This window comes from Peromyscus leucopus, chromosome 5 (genome assembly GCF_004664715.2).
Source record: "Peromyscus leucopus breed LL Stock chromosome 5, UCI_PerLeu_2.1, whole genome shotgun sequence".
NCBI classification, from domain to species: domain Eukaryota; kingdom Metazoa; phylum Chordata; class Mammalia; order Rodentia; family Cricetidae; genus Peromyscus; species Peromyscus leucopus.
In genome coordinates this window covers 116,036,631-116,042,562 of record NC_051067.1, presented here as the reverse complement: position 1 = coordinate 116,042,562, position 5,932 = coordinate 116,036,631, and positions in this window count along the sequence as shown.

Genomic DNA, 5,932 nt, shown 5'->3' with positions numbered 1-5,932 from the left:
TCAGAACTGGGACAGCTTCGCTCTCCTTTATTCAACAAGAGAGGCAGGGGCGGTCGTGGGGCGGGGCGTATGCTTGACGGACAGTCTCTCCTTCCAATCGGAACGTCGCGCGCAGTCCAGCCAGCCTATGGGCCTCGGATGCTGAAGCAAGGGGCGGGGCTCTGCTTGTGGGACTGACTCTTGAGAGTCTGGACCGCGCCAGCCTGTGCGGGAAGCGGCGCTGCGGAGGCCAAGGCAAGCTGCTTAGGGCTGGTATGTGCAGGCAACACGAGCCCTCCCCACTGGCAAGGAGAGATTCTGTGAACCGAGCCAACTAGACCATCAGCCTAAGCCTGGGGCGGGGTGGAAGGGTGGGGCTTTCAGGAACTGCTGCGTTCTGGTTGGCTGAGGATTCGGCCGCGCTGACCTCCGCGTATCACCATTGGCTGGATGATGAGGGGAAAGCCACAGTAGTAAGGAACCTTGTGTATCTAAGCCTCTAGAAGCACTTCCTAAAGACTGCGCGGGTGGGGATGTCCAAGCGACCAGAAGAAGGCGCTCCAAGATGACAGTTTTGTTGGTTTTGTTTTTAGTCAGGAAATCCTTACGTAGACCAGGCTGGCCTTAAACTCGCGCTCCTCCTCCCTCAGCTTCTATCTGCCTCCTAAACTCAACTCAGGACAGATTACAGTTGTGCTCCAGCACCCCAGCAAAGGCATCGGGTTTAGAATGAGGGTGTGGATATACCTGCTCTGGACTCCAGGTCCTTTTTCTCTGGGTCTTTCTGTACATTGGTCTTTAAGACTGCTTGGGCCTCTCAGTTTGTGTCTCTGGGTGTTACTATATTACTCTCAGAGAAAACAAAATTCAAAATAATACCATAATGATATAAAGGTCGAAGATTTCTGTTTTTGAGACAGTGTTTCATGTATCCTAGACTGGCTTTGACTCAACTACGTGGCCAGGATTACTCTGCTTCCTGTCTCTGCTTCCCTAGTATTTGAAATTACAGGAGTGCCCATGGACACCAGGTTTGTGTGGTGCTGGAGTTTGAACCGAAGGCTTCATGTATGCTGAGCGAACACTCTACCATCTTAGGTACATCCCCAACTCCAAGATCAAGATGTCTTCAATCAGAAGACATAACATTTCTAAATAGTTAGATACTTAAAGACAAAACTTCAAAGTACACTACTACCAAGCCGACAAAAATCAAAGGAGAAATAGCTCATAAGGATAGGTATTGATTCCGTGCTTAGTAAAAAGTGGTCAGAACTGGTAGGCACAAATAAGTAGATAGATAAATAAATGTAAATAAACAAGGATACAGAAGATGTGACCAACGGTAGCCAAATTTAGTTAATTGATGTTTATGAAAAATATTACAGAAGAGTAGAACACATGCCAGACCATAAGAATGTTAATACAGCTTTAGAAACTAAATCCTTCAAAAAATTATTTGATTATGACAAAAAATGTATAGTGTTAACAGAGATTGGAGAATTCTTTCAGCATTAAAAATTAGGTCAATATTCACTATATGAACATATGAACCAGATATTAAATCCATGGGGTATTAAGCAGTATCTTCAGCTTTAATGAAAGCAGAAACAATGGAAAATGCAGATAATGCAAATCATTAGTGCTCACAGGAAATATATAACTTTGTATACTGACATAAATATGAAAAAAGATTCCCGTAACCGGTGACCTACATGTGAACCTTAAGAATATAGAAAACGAAGAGGAAGCTAAGCCTGCAGTAGAAATAAGAAAATAATAAAAATTGAATTGAGTGAGATAGAAAACATAAAGTCAAAAGAGAAAATATAGAAATATTTCTTTTTTTTGAAAAGGTCGGTAGAGTTACTAAAATGTGTGTTTGAATGATAAAACCAATGATCAATAGAATTGAAAGTTAACATTCTTAGAGATCTCAGACACTAGCTAGCGTGACTTAGGCTCGGCTGGGAAGGACAAGTGACTGGACTAGAGGCCAACAGATACTCAGACTTTTACACCTTGTCCCAGGCTTGTACCTCATTGGAGACTTTGATTTTTTTCCTATGTCAGAGTTCTTTATCTGTGGGTTCTCAATCTGTTGGTTGTGACCCTTTTGCAGGTCAAATGATCCTTTCACATGGGTTGCCTAACATCATCCTGCATCTTAGTTATTTACAATTCATAAGAGTAGCAAAATAACAGTTACAAAGTCATATGAAATAATTTTATGGTTGGGGGTCACCACAACATGAAGAACTGTATTAAAGGGTGATAGCATTAGGAATATTGAGAACCTCTGCCTTACAATGTGCAAGTTGGTAAGATGTCTAGGAACCAGTGAGATTCAAGGAGAGGGAAGAGGAGTAGATACACCTTTGCTTGCATTCAACATAGTTGTCTTTTGCAAGAATGGCCAGTAGATGGCAGAAAATCCACGTAATAGAGACTTTCCAAAATCAATTCACTCAAGGCCCAGTCAACACCAGGAAAACACCAAGAACTGTCATGGGCTTAGGTCCTCCTCACCTCCATGGCGAGTACCCAACTTGAAATTGTCTCAAGACTCTTGTTTCCCTTACACTTTTCTTCATTAAGACTCATTAGGAAGACCCAGTCTACTCTGAAAACTCCTATTCAAAAGGGTTGAATATGCTACTTCACACTTGTGACTAGAATGTTCTGAATTTTAGCAGAGATTGACAACCCAAAGTGGTGAATCCCAAATGACTAGAGAGATAAATGGGGTAATTTTGCACAATAGAAAGTTCACCTGTCTGAAATAAGACACTATTATAGTTCAGAAGTAATAAGAGCTGGTGTTTGTTCAGAACTATGTAGTAGGCAAAACTGATAAACATTGAGAAGGAAAATGTGGCAACTAAGGATATAGCTTGGTGGTTAAAAGCACTTACAGAGGACCCATGTTCAATTCCTAACAGGCAATTCCAGGTCTAGGGCATCTGACACCCTCTTCTGACCTCTGTTGCTACCCACATTTATGTGGCATTACATATACAGGTAAATTAAAATAATAAAAACCAGAAGAGGAGGAGGATGAGGATTGCTTATTGCCCTAGCATGCTTCTCTATTGCTGTGCTAGAACACTGACCAAAAACAACATTGGCGGGGGTGGGGGCGGGTGGGGGGGTGGGGGCGGGTGGGGGGGTGGGGGGGGAGGCTTGGATTACAGGTTGTGCTCATCATCCAGTGAACTCAAGATAGAAACCTGAAGTAGAAACCACTGGGGAACATTGTTTACTGGTTTACTCAGTAAACATGACTGGCTCAGCCTGCTTTCTTATACAAGCAGAACCACCTGCCCAGGACCACCATGATGGCCTAGACCTTACCACATAAATCACTGATTTAGAAAATGTCCCACAGACTTGCTCCCAGGCCAACTTGATGGAGGCAATTATTCAATTAAGTTTCCCTCTTGCTGGGTGACTCCAATTTGTTTCAAGTAAACTAACCAGCACACTAACCCTAATTTAAATATCATACAATGTATATGTACAGTTTTATATCATTTAAAAATTAAATATATAGTGAACCCTTTCCCACAATAGTGAGCCTACTCCATGTATAATGGCATTAATTCATTTTAGATGGTGGATCCTCAATGCCTACCCTCTAAATACTGTCAAAATGGTACTTAAATTCAACATGAGTTTTAAAAGGGACAAATCTACAAAGTGTTTGTTTTGCAACAGTCACATGACATGACATTTTATACAGTTTTAACTGGGAAGCATGCTGGTACTCAGAGATCAAATACTTGCCCAAGATCACAGAGTTGGAAAATTATACTTGGCTATTTTCATTTGTTTATAGTATATGGAATTAGCTTGATGTTAGTAACATTGAGGCCTTATGAATTCAGATGAATTGCTCTCTTGACCGAATGAAGCATGTGCTAAAATCTTATTAACTATACTACTTCGAAGAGTGGATGTAATTGGTCTGCCCTGAGTCAGGATGACCCTTAGTTAATTTGTTAGGAAATCATGTGGCAATAGCTATGCAGATGTGAACAGAATATTTGAACCCAGGCTCCCCTGCTGGCTTCAGGTTACATGACTCTCTTTAGTGCAAATAGATGGAGTAGTTACATCACACAAGCCGCCTGCTGCACAGGACCAACTCATTACTGTTCTCTGTCTCTTTCTAAAGCAAGACATGGCTCCAGTTCTTCCCACCTGCTGTATATCTCTGGTGGTATAGCTCAGTGTTTAAGAGCTTCATGCTATAGATGAACATCTTCAGGGCCAGCTTTGTTCTCATTACAGTACGCTAAGAGTTTCTGCAACTAGGAAAGAGTATCCCACTGGTCCCTTTCCTAAAACCTAATACGATGGTTAGGATTCTTGGCTAAAAGTAAGAGAAGCCAATCCCAGGCAGCTCCTTGAAAGTCTGTTCAAGTATACCTGCATTGCTCCTAACAATGATGGTTGAAGACTGGCTGGATACCTTGAAAGACAGAACTGGAGACTGTAGAGAACCTGAGAACTCTACATTGGGTCTCTGTCTATGATTTTCTCTGAGAATCTTTGTTGTGTGCCCAGGTCAACTGAAACTCTCTAATTCCCATCTAGTTTTCAGCCATACAGGAAAAGTTGACTTGCTGGGCTAGACTTCAAGTCCTTTTGAAAACATGGTGAGGTATTTTGGTGGTGGTGGTAGATTTGTTTACATGTTACTGGGGATTGATCCCAGGCCTTTGTGTATGCAGATCATGTACCCTCCACTGGACTACATTCTTCAGCCTTTCTCTAAGTAGACTTCACTAAAAAAGAAAAAAAAAAAAAAAAAGGAGAAGAAGAAAAAAAAAAAAGATGTGACAGGAAGCCCTTATGGGTATTCTCCACTAGACTAGTATGGATGATTTCTGAATGATGTCATTATTCAGCCTCCCTCAGGAAGACAATGCCAAAGCGACAGAGGGCTATGTGAGCTGTGATTCCATTCTGTGTCTTCTGAAACTACTGCACCTCAAAGGAGTATCGTGTCCATTGCCTACATAAACCTTTTGGCTCACAAATCATCAGCTCCCAGCCTTGTTTAGTTCAGTAATGGAGGACCCGAGCCATCCCAGTCCAATTAGAATACCCTAATATATACCATATGATTAGTTTAAGGAGAGAGGAGTGACCCAACATGGACTACATGGAACAATGAGCAGTTCTTCTTGGGACTTTTAACACCTGAGAAATAACTCTATTTCCCTAGTTCTTTACTGGGGAGATAGGTGATTTAAGAGTGGGGCTCTAAAAGCCATCTCATCTGTTGCCTTTGTCATTGTTTACATCAAAGCAACCAAACTGCTTTTCAGAAATAAGAAAGGAAAGGTTTGTTTTGGCTCATGTTTCAGGGGCAGGAAAGGATAGGAATAGCTTAGCAGCCTGGGACTTCACTTGATTTGGGCTGTACACGCACCTTCCTCCTAACAATGTACTTTGCTGTCCAAGACACCAGACATATCAAGCTACACATTCACCCTATTCCAAGTAATAGGATAACTTTCTTTTCCTCTTGACAGCCATCCATTGTGAATAGTTTCTATTTATAAAGTATTTCCAGTTTACAGCTGGGTACCAGAGCAAGGAGCTGATCCATCCTGAACTTGTTTTGGATGCATACACAATAAGGTAGAGCATCTTATGCATATTCGTAGTTGGGTATGCATAGTAATAAAGTTAGATGCCGTGTAGGAAAGGACAGTAGAGAAAAGGTTATAACTTCATAACTCAAAGCATACACACACACACACACACACACACACACACACACACACACACACACACACACACGGTTATATAACACAGTAGAGGGAAATGTTATATAACTCACCTGTCCATCAAAATAGAGAACCACACAAATTAGACCCCTTAGTAACCAGTGTTTCTTTTAGACTCCATAAAAGAAGCTCTAGGCAATAACTTGGGGTGC